Source organism: Chamaea fasciata, unplaced genomic scaffold (genome assembly GCF_029207755.1).
Source record: "Chamaea fasciata isolate MVZ Bird 193981 ecotype frontalis unplaced genomic scaffold, bChaFas1.0.hap1 SCAF_2, whole genome shotgun sequence".
Taxonomy (NCBI): Eukaryota; Metazoa; Chordata; class Aves; order Passeriformes; family Sylviidae; genus Chamaea; species Chamaea fasciata.
The window spans coordinates 18411853-18431405 of record NW_027094087.1 but is presented as its reverse complement, the minus strand read 5'-3'; the positions used below and the strand labels follow the sequence as shown (position 1 = coordinate 18431405).

At 39.4% G+C, this 19553-nt stretch overlaps 1 long non-coding RNA gene across 1 annotated transcript in view; it reads left to right on the top strand.

The window, feature by feature from the left end:
* The window catches only part of LOC136285828 (uncharacterized), an 87530-nt gene extending 68401 nt beyond the window's left edge, over nt 1–19129 (top strand). The window contains exon 3 of the long non-coding RNA XR_010719559.1: nt 19047–19129. This is a non-coding gene — a long non-coding RNA (uncharacterized lncRNA). The remainder of the gene's footprint in view (nt 1–19046) is intronic.
* Nucleotides 19130–19553: the final 424 nt, after the last annotated feature.

Below are 19553 nucleotides of genomic sequence, written 5' to 3'. Positions count from 1 at the left end.
CAAAACTGGGAGAAGGGGTTGGTACATGACATAGTTGTCTGCCTTTCAGATGGACCCTGAAAAGCTGGGGAAATGGGCAGAGAAGGACCTCATGAAGTTCAACCAAAGGATGTGCAGTTTTGCACCTTGGCAGTAATAACCCCACGTGTCAGTGTAATAATCACGCGTGCTGGAGGTGTTCTTAAGAAGCTTTGCAGAAAAAGACCTGGAGGGCCTGGTGAGCACCAGGGTGAATGTGAGCCAGCAGTGTTCCTTTGGGCATTGTGGTCTGCATTAGGAAGAGTGACACAAGCAGGTTGAAGGAGGTGATGTTTCCCCCCTACCCAGCCTTGGTGAGACCCCATCTGCACTGCTACGTCCGTTTCTGGGTTCCCTGGTACAAGAGAGATATGGAGATACTGGAGGTGAGTTCGTTGAAGGTCCTCTAAGATGATTTAAGGACTGCAGTACATTCTGTGTGAGGAGGACCTGTAAAAGGTGAGATTATTTAATCTTGTGTTTATTTTAATCAATGTGCTTAAATGTCTGTTGGGAGGGGAAAAAAGAAATCAGATCCAAACTGTTCTCAGTAGTATTCAGTGAAAGGACAAAAAGCAATGAAGCAATGGTTACAAACTGAAGTACAAGAAATTCAATTTAAACATTAGGAAAAGGCTTTTCCATTGGTATTGTACCCTGGAACTTATTATCCAGAGAGTTTGTGGAGTCTCCATTCCTGGAGATACTCAAAACTCAACTAGAAATGGTCCTAAATGACATTTTCCAGCTTATCCTTCTTTCAGCAGGAGAGTTAGACTAGACAATCTCCTTAGGTGGCTGCCAGCTTCAGCTGTTCTGTGAGTCTGTGATTGTGGAGAGGTTTAGGGGCTTTCAGTATTACAGCCAAACCTTTCTTTGTCTCCCTTATCATTAACAAAACAGTAAAAGCTCTCTCTTCTGCAGACAGTTTACTTCTGAAAGTAGGAATGTGAAATCCACAGAAATACTGTAGAAATGCAAAATATGTAATTGTTCCCTTCCTATTATTAACATGTAATTAATTTGATTTTGTTTAATGACAAAGAAATAAATAGCTCCTCAATGTGTATAGTTAATGCACAAAGAAAATACACAAAAACTGTTATGGGATAGCAGCTTCACAAAGGAACATCTGTTAAAGGAAATGACCTGCACAAAGTCATTGCAAGCCCATTATTCACTAACTGACTACCTATTGAGAACTAAATGACACAAATGTGTTATACCCACTGGCTTTTTATCTCTAGCAAAGTGGGCTCAAATCCCTAATAAGGCACCAGGTGAAAAGGAGTCTCTTAGGCCTCAGTTCCAAATCCCCTGTTATGCACCATATAAATTAGCACATTAGCAGGCTTGCCTCAAGGGAAAAGCAGGGCTAGGACAGCAGGTGTGTCACACAGCGTAATTGAGATGCAGCAGCAGAGCTGCTGGTGCTTTTGTACAGTACCAGGCTGTTTCACACCACCTCTATTGATCTGCAACTTTCATGAGCACTAGGCTGCCTCCTAATTCTAAAAGTCCCATCTTCTGCTACATCAAGGAAGCCCTTCAAGGGAAAAAAATACACTGAAATTTATGGTTGAATAGGCTAAGTAAAATGGGACCCTCAGGTATGAAAATATCTGTCAATAAATAATTTGGAACACACAGTGGGTCAGAAAACAATTGAAGGCCAGTCTGTATTTTTTTTCTCATCAAAGGCTACTCAGGCTGTTGTGAAGACTATGCTGTGAGAGGAGAAAGAGGATGTGTCAGGGATTAGCATGTTATTGAGCAGGGAGGGTGGGTTTTCCTCTGCTGGTGTAGATCTGTCAGTAGGGTGAAAGAGTGCAGTGAGTCTGGGGTAGGGAAGGATGTCTGTAAGCAATAGTAATAAGGAAAGGAAGTATAATCTTAGTAGTACAGAGTGAAAAAACAAGTGTTATTGAAAGTTTCAAAATTCTGAGAATCATTCCCCTACTACACAGATCAAACCCATTGCAATACTGAGTATTCCTGCATTGTAGGCCATTTGTTATTCCTACAAAACAGCAGAGAGGAACAGTCAAAGGAATTCCTGTGAGCCACCAGGCCTGGCAGCTTGCATTTCCCAACCAGCCATGCTAGTGCAAGATGCCATCAACTCCAGGGTAGACAGCACTACATACCTGTTTGATTCAAAGTTCAAGGCTCTCATACCACATATATTTATCTGATAAAGCACCAGAGTAATGTGGTTACTGTCATAAAGCACAGGGAGAGGGTTTCCTGGTAGTTGTATGGATTCAGAGTCACATTTCTAAGGCTCAGCTGAATTATTCCTGTTGACGATGCAAGGTTGATGCGTTGAAGTGAAGCAATGATAAGAACAGAAGAAATATTTTGTTTGTTCTTACCAGGAGTTATTTGCAAACCTGCTAAACTGAAATAGTCATTTCCCCCCCCCCCCCCTTAATCTTTTGCTTAGCAATTAGAAAACTCTTATTAGTGCATAACTCTTTTTCCTCGTTGATGATTAATAGACAGTCTCCCAAAACTCTGGATTAAACTGATGTGTTCACTGCTTTAATCTTGGGGAAGCAAATTATTCTCTCCTGACATTCTGATGACTTTACCAGTATGACATAAAGAATTATATTGGCAGAAGGATGCAGGTGAAGTCCAAAAGCAGAGATCCCAATTAGCTGTTGTGGAATAAATCCCAGCTGCCCTTCAACCTTTCAAACATGATACATTGGATTCCATACACTCTATCTAGGTTTGGATCTGAAGAAATAAAATGAAAGCAGGTATTGAAAATGCATGGATGACTGGAAGTACTGGCGAATATTCATTAATATGGTCCTAAATTTAACTCTGCAATTGCCTTGAGTTCATGACAACAATTCTCTTTCATAGAAAAATGTCAGTGTGCTGCTCTTTGTCTCCTGAGACAGAATCAAAGGGAGACCTTCTGAATTTATTCACATGAACAGTAATGGCGAGAAGAAATATGTGAAAATTGAAGATTAGGAAACATGGATTATTGAAGAAAAAGTTGGCTATATTTTAGGTGCATGTTGGAGAAAGCAGTGCAAATCTCTGATTTCAATCTTCAGTCTCCACTGAAAATCCAGACACAAATTTTGAAGACATCATTATTGCAAATCACTTGTGCCTAATTCTGAGTCTCTATTTCAGCAAATTAATAATTTCAGACTAATAATAAGTAAATGCATAAATTATTACTACCAGCCTTACATAGTATTGAGAATTTCAAGATCTTAGTCTCTGAATAACTTAAGGCTTTATGATTGAAAATGCCATTGTTGGGGTCTTGTTTCTTTGGTGTATGGAGATGTTTTTCCATCTGTGGAGAGAGTTACACAGAAGCTTTCCTCAAGTTTGTGGAAAACTCTGACCCTTTACATAGTTCTTAGAAGCCCAAACTAGAGATCTCTTCTGCCAAAGTGCATGTGTGTGTGTAGCACTAATGCCTGAGTATATTGCTGCCTTCAGTAGAAATTTCAGGCAAGGAATTTTGCTATCTAAACCAAGGTCTATTTACTTGCCTTGCATCAAGTTTTACCATGTGGCTTTTTCTTGGTAAAGCAGCAGGAAAAAACAATTTCTTGTGCTATGAGCCAACAGCTTTACTGAGTGTCATTGCTCTGTTAATGTCTTGATTTGAAGCAAGTAGGGAACTTGAAGATGGAAACTCAGCTTTTCACACCTGGATTTAAGACTGGTTTTGTTTATCAAGGACCATGGGGTCAATATTTTTTAATAGCAAGAATGCCTGGTTCCGATAATATGGTTGCTGCGGAAAGATTAGAATTTAATTTGACACAAATTGTGTCTATGCTATAGCATCAAGCTGACATTATAGAGTAGTAATTATTCTCCAGCATGTCTCATATAAAATTCTTACTTTGCACATGATCACCACACCAGCTATATGCCGTCAGTCCCACAGCAGTCTTTTGAGGGAGGCATATGGCTTGGTGGGCTGCTAACACAGAAGGAAATCACATCATCAGAGGAAGATCTTGAGACCTATATAATCCCATTTTAGCCCTTTAGGAGAACCTTAAACAAGGTCTGAGATGGTCTTAAATAAGATAGTTCATCAACAGTAAACACTTCCTTTGAGCAGAGGAGCATTTCAACCTTACGCAGTTGTTGCTATCAAAGTTAATTCTTACAAAACAATTGCTTCACTGTTCTACCCAAGATATTTGTGTTATCTGTAACACGGTAATGGGAACTGCTGCAATGTCTTAGAGACCACAAACATAATTCTTTGACCTAAAGAAATATGAGATTGCTCTTTTCATAAAGCCTTAGGTGGTGTAGGTACAGAAATCCTATTGACAGTCATAACATCAAAGAAATTCATCTAGTGTGTCCTTCTGCCTTAAGGCAGGATAAGCAAAACACAAATTATTTCTGATGGATGCTGTCTAATCTGTTTTTAAAGAACCCTAACGAGGGAGACCCCAGCATTACCCTAGGCAATCTATTGTTGTGATTCCCTATCCTCACACTGAGTTTTCAGTGGGGGTAAGAGAGTATTAAAAATAAAGGAGAATTGAGGAAGCAAAAGAGAGAGAAAGGGTGGCAGTCCTAAGCCCCTTCAACTGAAGTTTCTAAAAGCAAGATTTTTTCATGTGGGTCATCAAATAAAGGGTACTTGAGGACACTGAGATGATGTAGTATCTAGCGATAAAATGGTTCCTGTGAAAACCAGAAAAGGCATCTTTCTTGTTTTTCCATCCCACAAACTGGCATTTTACATTATTGGGAAAGCCTAGGAATGCAGAAGAAAATGTATTCTTTGGTCATGGTCCTAACACTAAAGCAATCTAACAGAGAATTGGAATTGCAGATTCATTAGGAAGACCTAGAATGACACTCATGGCTAGAATAAAGTGGAAGGTCTTGAACAATTTTCTCCTTCACATCAGAGCAAAAAACTGATCTCCCAGAAAAATCAAAACAAGGAAAAAAATATCCATCTTGACTGCTTTGTAATCTAATTCTGTGTTATAGGCCAAGTTGTGAGGAGGGTGTTTACAGCAAGAGGTACTAATATATTCATTGGAAGCCAAAGTGTTCTCTGAAAAATACTCAAGTACAAAAGCAATTACCATTAATCATTACATACAATGGAAGTAGAGTTATTGTGAGGCAATAATGCCTTCTGAAATAGCACATTACCACCTAGGATAAAAGAGCAGCTTCTGCACTGCTATTGCTGCTCTCTCGTGAATGCTTATGATGTCCTGTTTTTGTATGTTTTGCTGTCCAGGTGGGTTCTGACCTTAGTAAAGAGCATGGTTCTCCAACAGAGAAAGCTCATTCTCCATAATAATGAAGAGCATAGTTACTGCAAACTCTGGGCATGCAAACAGGAAACATTCACATAAAGCCCTCAAATAGGCTTTTGCACAGGAAGATAATGGCTTCTACCCAGCTACTGTGCAGAAAAGCAGTGCCAGCTGTCTGTCCCTCTGTGCTGCCAATTTCTTAAGTAGACCACAGGCCAAGGGTTGACCTTCTGCATGAGGAATTGCCTGAGTGCAACTCCCAGTCACTTCTAGCACACATGAAGGAAGGTGGGGTCAACCTGCGACAGCAGAATTCACAAAAGGCTTAGTCAAAGAAGGAGGATCCTTTATCTGATGAGGAGGCAAGGAATGTCAAAGGAAAATGATCTGGCACCTAACCAGCAGTACCTGAGGCAACTACAATAATGCCATGGGGAGGAGCAGCATTGCCTTGTAGGCAAGTTCAGTGTCACTGATGAGATAAGCTACTGAGGAATTTGTCCTGACAGCAACAACCTGTCCTGTATCTGCCCTGTATATTTAGTCAAATAACAGGGAGATGTTCTGATGTACTTACTCTAGTGGAAATGAGCTGGTTCAGAGAAGGCACAGGAGATAACAAACAACAAGCTGTGAACTTGAAATCATGCTTTAACTTTTTTTAATCCCTAGGTCTCAGAGGAAAACCAAACCTTTTGGGCACTGCTAGCAGTGTTACTTAAATCCCTTACAGAAGATGGTGTGCTCCAGCATGGACTTCAGGGCAGCATTTAAGGGAAAGCTCATAGTACCTCTTCAAGGATTCTTCCTAGAGAGGTGCTTCTAAGCAAATTTCTTTAACCTGTTTTCTTAGGTGATTTTTGGCTCTGTTCATTTCAAGCCCATTACTTAACCCGGGGTGGTCTACATAATTCTAGCAAAGAGCATCTGTAGGTGACTGTCTGACATGCTGCTAGCTATGGTGGAACAGCTTGGGGAATAACTTACAATTTTTAGCTTTCTGCTTAGACTCCTACTCCTCCAGATCCTCTTAAAACTTGAACTAGGGAGAGTTTCTTTTACAAAAAGAATTGTGCATTTCAGTGCTGTGGAGCTGGGGAGAGAAAGACAAAGAAAATCATCTTTCCTTCAGGAGATTCATTATGTACATAAATTTCTTGCATTTCTACCTATCTCAGTAATTGCATCCTTATATTTACACAAACACCTTTTATTTCGAGGAACGATTTCAAATTTCAATTAGCTCTGAAATTCAAGCTTACCAGAATGAGAGCAGCAACTATGTTTAACATCTCACTAAGATACTGCATAACAGCTTATAACAATTTCAGATGTTGAATTTTAGTCTGTGAAAAACACATTTTAAGAAATTCTGACATTTCTGTACATGCTTTCTGTCTAGAGGTAGCTTTGATGATATTTCTTTACCATGGGCTCATTAGAACTAAGCATTAGCTCTATCCTGATATATTAACCTATCCCTGAAAAACAGTTATGTAAATATTTTATTGAATCATGAAACTACCATAAGTCACAGAAAAATTCCATGTGAATGATCAGACCTGACATGTTCTTGTCTGCTACCTCTATTTTATGCATCTGGCCCTTCTGAAAGGTCTTCTAGAATAAATATTTTATTGCATGAAACAAAGAACTTCACGTGTCACAAGTGTAAAACACTACGGAGATTTATTTTAGATACTATAGAATTCAGAAAAAGTAGGGATGTCTGTTAGAATCTTTTCAGCACATTCTGCTGTATTTAATATAATAGATCCAAGAAGTTTCTTCTTTGATTTAGTGATGAAGGTATTTGCCCTTACTTGTTCAGCCTTTGAAAATATTCATACGGAAAACAGATTATTGATAGAGCCCAAAAGGAATGTTGTGTTCATCTGGAACTGGCTTTTTTACGATTTTGCATTGACTTTTGGAAAATATTGTTTTCTTGGCTTCATGTAAATTTCATTAAATTACACTTATTCAGAATTAGAAAGATAGCTTAAATTTGTACTTACTTTTTTGTACACTTACCTATTGCATTTGGGTTTGTCAGACGTGTTAACTTATGCTCCTTAATATCAATATTGTTCCATGTGTGGGTATTTGTGTGTGCCTAACTGGGGATAACAGCAAAACACAAAACTGCTGACACGAAAAAAAAGAATGAATACTTTGTTCATAATCAGAAAGCAGACTCTTTGTTCCCAGCAAGGTTTCAAGTGAATTCAGCCTAATATTCCTCCAAAGTTGCAACAGTCCTCAAAAAATCTTACACTTCAAATATTTAACACTAAGTAATTATTTAGACATGACAATTCAAGAGTATGAATTAACTTTTCATGAGTTTTCTTTAAGGATTAGCAACAGATTTTAAAGCTTTCATAGTGACTGAAACTTTCAGGTGCAGCCAACACATTCCTGACCCATTTAAACAGAAACTTGAGATGCTTCTTATTGGAGGAAATAGCCAAATATGTGTGACTTGCAAAGAGTTCTGCTATATTTAGATTTGTTTTCTTCTCACTCTTTCTTTCTCTTTTTATTAAAAAAAATTAACAGAATTTTCATCTCTGGGAAGGAGGTCACTGGGGGAAGCTCATCAGTGGTCTCTTGTGGTCTGAAATTATCTGTTATTTAAGTTTTGCATATTTCTCTAGAGTATTAATTTTTATTCATCCTTTTAACTTATTTGCATTTAGGTTTTGGTGTTTGTGTTAAGCATTGTGTAAACACAGAACAGGATTTAATTCCTTCCCCCTGGTACTGGATACATGTGAATTATTTAATATGAAAACTCCTGTTCTTTTTGAGCACCCAATGTAAAGATCAGGATATTTATACAGCACAACCAAGCTTCTCTTTCTTGCGTTTCTTGATTAGTGAGTTGAGGAGAATGAACCCAACTCGTGTCCCAGCCGTGAGGCAGGCATCTTGCCTCATTTAAAGGCAGGGATATCAGACCTGTGCAGACCACTGACTTACCCAGGGTTTCTTAGGGTGCTTCCTACCACACTGGCAGCTAGTGTCCTTAACCTCGGGACCAACCAACCCTCCCCTCACTTAATGAGTGGAGATTCCCATGTAAAAAGTGATGAGTTTCCAGTCCTTATTGCTTTGAGTGGACACTCTCTGATAGCATCGAAAAGAAATGCAGCACTTCAAATGAGGTGATTAAAGTGACACAATCTCTGATATTTAGCCCCAAAACCTGTGACTGGACATCATATTCTTCTGGGGCTACAACTTAGCACTACACTTCATGCTGATGCCCTTCATGGTTTGGAGCTACAAATTGCACATTTCAGCGACTACTAACTTGGAGGCACTATCTAGCAGTTGGAGTCTGGATTGAAGGGATGTCCCAAGGCCTCTCAATAAATGGATGCCTGAAGCATTCAAATAGAGCAGGTTCACTAGGTAATGCTGTGGCTAAGGGGAAATGGGCTAATAGCCAAGGCATTCTGGTAAGGCAGTGGAGCTGGAAGCGAAACAAGGCTGAAAAGGTCGATTAGCTTTCTCTGTGGTGGTGGAGCAGGAGGTAGCAGGAGGATATGTGCTCTGCCTTGAGTCCATGTGGGTCTCTGGAGAGAAATGGGAGCGAAGGAGCTGTTCTGTGGATGAGAACACAGCTGGCTGGGACAAGACCTTCTAAAGAAAAGAAAAAACCAACCAAACAAACAAACAAACCTGAAAGATTTGTACTTTGTTTCTGCTGCTTTTTAGGGATCTGCAGTATCTGTGCAGAGTAAGAATGATGAAAGCAATGCTTAGAAGATACTTTGAAAGGGAAGTCTTGTCTAACCAAGAAGATTGTTCAGTTACTCTCAGTTTCTACTAGTGGTTTCAGGTACAAGTCAGTTTTTGGAGATTTTTGTCTTCACACTCCTTCTCCTATCAGATGCATAAGTACTACATTAAAAACAGTTTATTTTATACCTGTACAAATACTGCAGAAAATCTGTTTATTTCCTGGGAAAAGTAAGTATGAAGTTATATGGAGTGTGGTATTAGTTGCTATCCAAATATATCAATATGTCATTCCCTCTATGGTGTTCTAGGCAAATGTGTTGGTCTTTCTTTTGACACTTTCCTGCTTCCTCTGCAGAATGCACTGTGAGAGTTCTCTGCTATGCATTTCCATTATTTTTAAGTTGGTCAGATTTAGAGAAACTGATGGAGAGATAAGAAGCCAAGTCTTGCTTAAGTAAAAATGTATACAAAATGTGGTATTTATATCACCTTGTGGATTCTTTCCCATATGGCATTCTATGGTGCCTACTCTCAAAGTTCCAGTTAAGGGTAGGTTAGAGTGAATTTTCATAGGTAATAAATTGTGGAATTACTGAGGAGATTGAAAAGATTGAGGATGCATTTGGTGAATTTGTTTGATTAAGGCATGGATGGTAACTGAGTTGTCTTCAGCAAAGCCTTTTTCAAACTTTTCCATGTGATTGCCTGGCTGAATCAGGCATTGCATCAAGCTGTGACAGCAGTGATGTTGTGTTCTGAGTCTTGCTTCTGACATAGGCTGAACTCTATGATGTGCTCACTTGAAAAACTACAGTTTGCAGAACAAACACAGCTTTCAAAACAAAGCACTTTTGTATTTAATTCATTTGCAAATATGCCTGGGCTGCATGTGTAAAGAATTGGGAGTTATGAGCACTTTAGAGATGGCGGTGGCATTAGGGGAAAAGATAATATCATCATATTTACAGGTACAAGAGAACAGAAGCAATGGGTGACAATATGCTGTTACTGCTGAGTTAGGATTGGGGATTCACAGCAGTTGTATTTCCAAATCAAACTAGAGGTTGAGGATAAAAATCATTTGGATGCTTCTGTGATCTTTAGGTTAGCTGGTGCAAAGCTACTGTCAGCCAGAAGAAAGCTCCTGGCACTTGGTGAATGGAAGGATTTCCATGATTTGTGGAATTTGCTTAGTAATGCTTCTGGACTTCTTGCCTGTTTGACATTGCAAAATGTCGGGCAGGGTTATTGTGATACAAGTGTACTGTCAGTAAGAGCCCCAAACAGATGCAGGATCAAAACCATTTTAGCAGCGGGAGGCAATGGAGCTGTCAGAATTTCAGATTGTCAACATTCTCCCCTCCGGGCAGCAGCATTACAGTTGGGGAATTGAGGCATTCCAGTACTTTCCTCTGGAAGAGAAAGGCAAGGCTGTTAGCAGAGGGTGTCCAAGCTGAGAGCCAGGCATGCAACAAGCCAGAGGCTCAGAGCAGTGAGCTGCTCCAGTGGCATGAGAAGGCCTGGGGGCTGTCAGCATGGCATGAGCACATGGCCTGCAGCCACATGGCTGCTGCTGTGCCTGTGCCCAGCTGGGTGCTCATGTGCACGGCCTCCCCGAGCTCACAAGATAAGGATGCCTTGACACCTTTCTGCTGAACCTTCTCCTGGCAGGCAGCCTGCATGTGGAGGACCTAAGTCACAGCTCATGGCAATTCTGCTGTTTATTTTTCAAAAACATCAAAGCACAATGATAGCTTACCAGCTGACTAATTTCTGAGATAATTCTTCCTGGAGACTTTTTTATGGGAGAAAGACTAGGGAATATTCTTATGGATCACATTGTAGAGGTTGTTCCCTTTATAGTGAGAACAGGGAAAAAGGTATAGGAGATAAGACTAAGAGATATGGGTGACTGAGGTCAAAGCCAGTGCTGACAGGCAACTGGAGGGGGCAGGCTAACAAATACAAGAAAAAGTAGATGAGAGACCTAGACAGTGCAAAGTTCTCCAATCTTAATGAAGCAAGATCAGTGAACACTGTGCTGAAACAAGTGTCTTTTGTCTGCATATCTTCTTTCCCAGTAATTTAAATGAGAAATCACTTGAGAAGCATTTCTTGTAAGTTTATCAGTGCATTGTATACGGTGCTGTTTCTGCAGTCAGTTAAACCTGTTGAAATGCATCTTATTACTTCCACACAGAACACGAAGAGCAGTCATTTCCAGAAATGAAAGCACTCTGTATAATTATGTGGAATGTGTTATGCATAATATATACACGCTTCAAAAATAAAGATTACCTGCTCTGCAGATGTCAGTCAATATTAACTGACTCAGTGCAGGAATCTGCCCACTGGCAGGCAAACAGGAATTGAAACAGCAATAAAGGTGAAGATCTCCTAGTGAAAGAGAAAAAAAGAACTTAAGTGAGAAATCTCCCCAAAAAGAAATTAAATGAGAAATTTCTTTGTCTTCTGATGGGACATTGAGGATGAAAACTTACAAGTAGAACATTGTGTATAAAGGCACCATAATTGAGAAAGAGGGATGTGAAGTTGGGGGAAAGGAGGGGAAACAATATCTACTAGTCAGACCTGAGTGGCACATGAAAAAAGACATGCAAGGAAGCCTCATTTATAGCACTTGGCAAAACTATCAGGTGAGAAAATATGTAAATGTGTGAAGGTAGAGATAGGAGGGGGAAATAAATCCAAAAGTGATCAGAGAGACAGTCCTTAAACATAAGTGCTCTCTTCTCCCCATGTAACCTTTGAAAAGTCATTTTGTCTCAGATTTTGAAGGGAAGGCAGTAGCCAGTCTCTTGCACAGTGCCACTACCCCTGCCTCTGATCCTGTCATGCATCCTGCTGTCCCAGTGTACCTGCCCCATGATGACAGCTGGCCCTTACAGAATGGTATGTATATATTGATTTATGTAGCAGACATACCACTAGCATCAGATCATGTGGCCCGACAGATAGGGATTGTGTAAAACCCAGGGTAAAGACCCTTCCCCAAAGTGATTTTTTTCTATTTTGGTGACTCTTTATGCCTACTTTGTGCTACATACTTTGTTTTTAACGATGGTATTGAAGGGATAAATAAATACTGTCTTCTTAAAAGAAAGCTTATTCCTGAATTGCTTTAGACATTTATGCTTGTGACTAGATGCTAAAAGAAAAAGGCTATTATTAAATTCTGGTATTGACCAACCCTGTTGCTTTACTACACCTCAGAAACAGGGTGATGCTCAGATGGATGTCCAGAATGGCTGCACCCGTGGTTTTGGTTTGAGTTATTTTAATGATGTGGTTAAAGCCAGGCTGGGTCTTTCAGAGACTGACTGGAGTATAAGCTTGGCACCTCTTTGGTCCCTTCACAGGTCAGCAGTCTGTGAAACCTTATCTGAAGGTATCTTTAGACAAGCTGGTCCTTGTTTGGAGTTCAGGTGTACTGCATTTGTTTTCAGACCTGATTGCTATGATAAATTAGCCTCTCTACTTCCCTTATGTAGAATTGTTTTCTTTTGCTTTGTACTTGTTACCATAAGGTAGTTGGTGTTGAACATCTCTCAGTTACTTGTAAATTATTCCCCTTTTTTACTTAAATACTCTAGTATTTGGCTACAGCACTTGTACTGGATGACATCTGCCTTCTTCCCTTCTGTGCAAAACAGCAAATAGCAGCCTCTTCAAAAGCATGAAAGTTTTTAAGTAACTCAAATACTATTTTTATTTGGGCACTGTAAGATCCATAAAAGTGAATTTTATTTTTTCTGTGTTTCAGTCACACTGGCAAACAATGTCTCGGATGTTTGGGTGAGCTCTTGCAGATTTCATCAATTGGACCTGGATAATTTAGGGATGTCATTAAGTTTCAGACCCTTAGATTTTTCCTTAGATATGTTTTCTCTCTCACAGTACTACTGAAGAAATCAGTTTACACTGTTGCTGGTAACTCTGTTGGTATCTCTGTGAAATAAGATCCTCACATACTCTGACTGGAACTACCTCTGGAGCATTGCTGCCCTGAGACGCCCTTCCAGCAAGGGCCTTTTACAGTGGAGAGTTCAAGCGAGGGCTTTCAACAAACTTATCCCTGCTCCTTGCTAGCCTAACCAAGTGCCACTTAGCTTTCCTAGTCTTTCTAAGAGAATTGTGCCATCTCTTCAACAATCTTTTCCCTATCTCCTGAGTACCCACCAGTCTGTGCTCATCACAGGGTGCAGTTTTCCAGCTGTGACTGCATCAGCACTGCATTTTTCATTTAATGATATTGTTAGTTATCACTGGTTGCAGTACAGAGGGCAAATGGACTGAATTTTCCATTTCAAACAGTTTTAGTCCTATATGGAGGCTGGCATGTAGTGTGCACCCTGTAAAGCGCCACGCTCAGGAGTTCATTATCAAACTTAGTTCCTTCTTCCAGCCAAACACCCCTGGATAAATAAAATTGTGTGCTTTGCCATTTTGCTGCTGCATATTAATATAGATTCCTCTGTGGGGGCTGAGAAGCTGAAATTCACTGAATGTAGTTAAACTGCTTTTTCCATGATTATAATGAGAGAGGCCTGGTGAGATCACAGGAAAGCAAGCCACACACACAGGGCATTTTCTGCAGTTTATATTAAAATTTTAAATAGCTGCAGAAAAATAGGTTGTTTGAGAGATTAAAAGTGTGCATTATTTTCTTTATGGCGTTGCTTCTTCTGAACTGTCAGTAGCATTGCGCTATTTTCTCTGCAGGGGATCAAACAGAGGTCGGGAAAGTGGATGTCTATTCCCTAAGGCAATTTGTTTAAACAATGGTGTTGAAACAGAGCTCAGAATTATGTTTAATATGAATGAGAGCTGAAATCATTTGAAAAGGCAGATGGAGGATTTTCCAGAACCTGCCATTTCCCGTTTTCCTTTTGCATTAACCATGTTTCCTGCTCCTGGCAGGAAAGACACACACAGGTTGTTGAACCACACCTAGGTTTTTACCTGACCATGCAAGGAGTGGCTGTTTCAGTATAAGGACTCATTTTATTCTCTCTGTTGTACAAGTTACGGTTCAAAATCCACAGGACTGTTTTTTATCTCAGCAATGACTGACTTTTAGCTTGCACAGGAGAGAGTAGCACCTGAATAGGGCTGAGTAGCAAGTTCATCATCCAGAGCTGTATAAGCAGACAAGTAGACCACCAGAAGTGATTACATACACAAGCTGCTTCACATTCACTGTAGACCTTGTCCTTGTCTCTCAATATGAAATGCTGCCTAATTTCTGTGGGACAGGATACTTTTTCCTGCCCAAGAAGCTGGCAGGATAGTCAGGAAAAAGTAATATAATTCATTTGTTTTAAAGAAGAAAAAAAACTCTGGTGATTGTTTTTCTGGTGCCTAGTTTTCACAAAAAATAACTGAGGGCTTTCATTAATTTCTTATTGAAACAGAAACAATGTTCTTTGTTTTGGTTTAACAAACTACTTGCATATAGTTTGATGCGTGATTTGGTTTTGTCTTGTCTTGTACTGAAGTAATACACTACTTGTGAAAGGCAAAATACAGGAGAGGGAACCATGTGAGCAGGTACTCTTGCAAAAATACTAAATTTCGTTCTGCTTGCTGTCAGAAAGTGCAAGGAGTTTCCAACCCTCATGGTAGCACAGGAAAGGCTGGAAACACAATAAAATGCATCCTCATCTTTTTGTAAAATATCTATCGTGGATATGCTGAATGTTAGGAGGAAAACATCATAACAATCTGTTCCTCAGTAGTGCTCATCCACACAAGACAGCTGCAAACCAATTTTGCCCTGCAACAGGAAAAGCTGCCAGAGTAAGTCTTCTGACAGGAATGTGGCCACAGGGAGGTTGTTTGTCCCCACATTGGATGCCTGTGTTCAATGTCCAGTATGGATTCTACTGTCGGGACAATAACTTTCAGGACTGGCATAGGTGTGTTTGGTCCTGTTTGACAACAGAGAAGTGTGTCAGGCAACCTGTTATACATCTAAATACCTGTTATTTATAAGCCTCCTTAACTTTTGCCAGGCCCATGAAGGTCTGCAGCTCTTTCTCTGGCCACTGGAGTAGAGCAAGCCCAATCTCTCAAGAAAACAGTAGGAACTTGTCCTGACAGATAAAAGAATTATAAAAGAAAGGCCTCATAATATGAGGCCTGCTCTGCTAAATTGCCAAAGTTAGTCTGTCACTTCTTCTAAGTAATTTGCAAGTTTCCGTGTGAAAACAATCTTGGTATGAGAACTCGTTAGCATAACAACCTATTCCTGGGTTGAAAACCAAATGCACCTGCAATAACAAGGAATCTGTCCCATGAGAATCAGTAAAGAAAACATGCACACAATCCAAGAATAGAAAAATTTGATGGACAAGTGGAGTACCTTTTACTAACCAATAGAGTAACTGGCAAGAAAGCCATTAACCAATTAAAGTTGCACACAAGGTCTGTAAAAACTGTATAAAATGAGTTGTGAGAATAAAGAATGGGCTTTTCCCTGCATGAAGATAATGGAGTCAGGGCTAGCTTATTGCAATAGGAACTCATGTCTGAAGAGCCAGTTGATGGGTCAGGGAAGTTCAGTTGTACTGAATGGCACCACATTTCTCCTGGTGCGCCCCAGCCTGGCCTCTCTTGTCTGACCTTTTGCCTTGTTTTTGGTACCAGGAGATAGAATTAATGACTGCCCCTCTAGAGAGTGGCACTGTTATATCTGGCATAGTGTCTTTCAATTTGCTCTCTTATGGCTGTGTGAGTGGGGTAGGGTTACAGCCTGAAGCTTAATTCAAGCTGTAGAAAGACCCTTCCTGAGAATCAAAGGACTTGCATTTAAATGTTGGTATATGTGATGTGATGTCTATAGTTGCTGGTAATAAAATCTATTTTTGTCCAGATTTATATGTTTAAGAGGCTTAATTTATAAAATGATAAAAAACAGTCAATAGTCTTCAGTCAACAGAAGCACAATTGTTTGCTACATTCAATATTTTGGTTGTTCTGCTTATCATGTTTGAGCAAGTCTGAGCTCTAACTCTACTATGCATTAAAACTACACAGACTTGTAGCTTTGAAGATGGCTCCAATATCCTTTGCCTCCTGTCCTAAAGCACTGGATTAATGAATATACAGAGAACATGAACATCAGCCAGATTTTCTAAGAAATGTGGAAGATATTAGAGGCTTTTACTTGGCACATCACATATGTTTAAAAATTAGTTTTTTGTGAAAATAATCCTGACGAGCATGTTTGTCATGTCTCTTCAAATCATACAGAAGCTTTTATACCCTGTGGGCTTTCAAGCCTTTCTTTATTAAATACTCCATAGCCTGTACTGAAGTAATCTTCAACATTAAGATTTTGAGTGTAGTAAAAATAATTTCTTCTTACATGATCCTGACTTGTAACTGAATATAAAGTTATGCTGGCATTACTGTTTTTGGGGTTTTTTCTCCTTAAACTTTTTTATCCCTCTTTCCATTGTATTTTTCAGTTACCTGAATTCATCTTACAGTGTGTATCAGAGTTACAGGTCTTATTTTAGGTTGTGTATCACTACTGATAATTAGGAATTCTGACCTCCTTTTGTTGCGTTTACACAGAACATCTGAGCTTCATTTTTAAATTAGAAAGAGATAAGATGAAATAAAGAGATGGAGCATTGGTTAAATGAGTCTTGTGAAGACTTACTTTTCTTTATCACCTCCTTAGACTGTTCAAAACAGAAATTGCATGAATAAGGGAGTTGTGGTGGTTATATTAGGAGGTTACACTACACATTATTTTGTATGAGAGCTTTACAGGACTTCCCTGAGAGCTGTACTTATATTTGATGAATTAAAAGAACCAATAACAGCACGCCGGAAAGGCTCATCCTTTTAAAGAGCTGTGGAAGTGCACAACTGTTGGTCTTCAGAACATTGCAGGCAGAGGATTATGCTGGTTGCAGGTTTTTTGGCACAAACCAAAGGAGAAGCATGGTTCACTGTCTCAGGGACTGACTCCGCAAGCTTTCTCAAATGACAGAGGAAGGTAGCTGAACAGCAGCTATCTGAGAAAATGGCTATAAAACCTCCTTTAAGTCAATATCTGTGTTTGACTCCAATCCTTTCTGTCTTTCCAGCTGGCATGTTTACTGCCCCACCACCTACAGAAGGTGCAGGGATGGTGAGGCATGCTGGGTTAGGTCTGGAGAAACGCCAGCCAATTCTCCAGGCTTCTAATATCTCGTTCCCATTTCTATTGATAGCCAGGGTTCCTGTCCCACCCCACTGCCAGTAATCTCTTTCTTGCTCCTGCTTGTTGGCAGAATTCCACCCTACCAGAGCTTTTTCATTTATATTATACACCCTGTTACTGCTGCTGCTTCCTAGCACATGCCTCCCTGAGGGTCTGGAGATCTTACCCTGTCTTATTCACAGCAGCTGTTCTAGTTCCAGAAGTCTGTGTGAGGGCAGCCAGCATTGCCTTGCTTTGGAGAAAAGAGCTTTAATCATTATGAGTGACAGGGAATAAAAGTTGTTTCTTCTTAACCTCCTCCTCATGATGGTGAGGGTTACTCTGCAGTGTCTCTTATTTTGCTTATAGTCTGTTTATATCAATAACCTTTCACTTGTTGTTGTTCTGTTTCTTGCACAAATGAATCCTATGAATGTATAAAAATAAATACATATGAATATGCATTGATATTAGCTCAGCTGTTAATTCTAGTTATTTGTTAATCATATATTAATAGCTGTTCCAAATATCTCTTCCAGTGCTGGCATATCTGTCAAAATCACTGGCATTTCAGTACTCAAAAACTACTCAGTCTCCATTTGTTTTCTCTCTGTAAATATGTAATAACAGAGATTGGCTCAGAAAACCCACTGGGACACAATTCCGTCAAAAATGCAACTTCTAATGAAAATGAATAAATCTGTTGAGTTGAGTACACATCACTGTAATGCAGTGTTCTTGTAATAAGGACTCTACATTTTCCCCAGAAATTACTCTGGAATTTGTATTTTATTTCTGGATCATACTACAGTATAATAATATAAAAATCAATTGACTCTGAATATTTTAGTCATTAAACACTTTCCTTTGAGAATTTTGAAACACTTGATCTTCATTCCTGCCCTGGAAGTAGTGAGGTAGCTAAATATCAAAATCCTTCATGAAAAAATCCCCTCAAAACCTCTTCATGTTAATAAATCCTGATCTTGTGGGTTTAGTTGAAGCTATACTCCCTTAATTTCGGTGAGCTCACATAAAATCCAAGATATCATGTTCTCATTAAGTACAAACAGATGGGTAAAATGCCACTGATTCATAATATGATTCCTTACCCACCAGCCATGTAGGAAAAAATAATTTTCATAGTGTGTGGAACTGTTACATACCCTTCTTTGCAAGACACAGTAGTTGAAAGCTATCAAACCCATTTACTAGTATTGGAGTAGTCTTGTTTTCCAGTACTGATTTTGCGTCAGGCTGCAACCCTTCTGATTTTGTTTCTCATAATCACAGTTTTAACTCTAATAGATTTTAGATAATTGAGGGGTGGAATTCCGTGCATGAAGCTGTCCAAAATGGCTGAGCAACTGTCTAGCAGAGAAACTTACCTTGATTGACCCTCTCAGAGTCTGGTCTCATCTTAACACTGTCTGGCCAAATTTACACAATCCATTTTAAAAAATGGCAGCCCTGCTTCCACCATCAGACTAAAATCAATTACAGACTATTTTAAGCTAATAGCTTCAACACATAAGAAATTAATCTGATTTTTTTTTAACTCATTCTAATATTCTGTCAGCTGGGCATTATAATTAATCTCAATTTATGTAAGAAGTAAAAAGGCATTTTTCAGTAGCAGAGTCTTTATACAAGTTCCCTTCTAAATAATTGAGTCTTAACCTCTCCTGCATGAGTGTGTAGTGTTCAGTGTCATTTTAGCCTCATGCCAGAGTATGTTATTTATTTCTTGTTTGTCTTCTTTTTCCCAGATAAGGGTCTAACATTAAAGAACATCGAACACATTGAGACTACATAGGGGGAAAAAAAAAAAGGTAAGAAAGGCAGATGCGGGCTAATTTTTAATGTCTCATGCTCCTTCTACAGTATCTGACACATATCTGCTTGATCTGCTTTTCCATCACCACTGATTATAGTAAAAACATGGGCAGTTTTAGATGGAGCAATTTCTTAATGGTAATTTCTCTTCTTGAAGGTTGCAGCTTGTACACGGGTGTCTTCTATGCCAGAACATGATGAATTTGACTGTATATCTCTGGGGTTATAAATGGTTTTAAAGATTGATGCATATAGTCTTACTGAAACGTCAGAAAAATTTAATGAATCAATTTCTGTCCATAGAACATCAGTTTAACAGCACTGAATTTTCCACATGGAAAAGATCATCGGACTGTAACTTCAGTGCCCTACTTCTGACTCTGACACCTGAACCTGCCTTCCTTCTCCTCCAACCCAAGGCATCAACTATCCCCTGTATC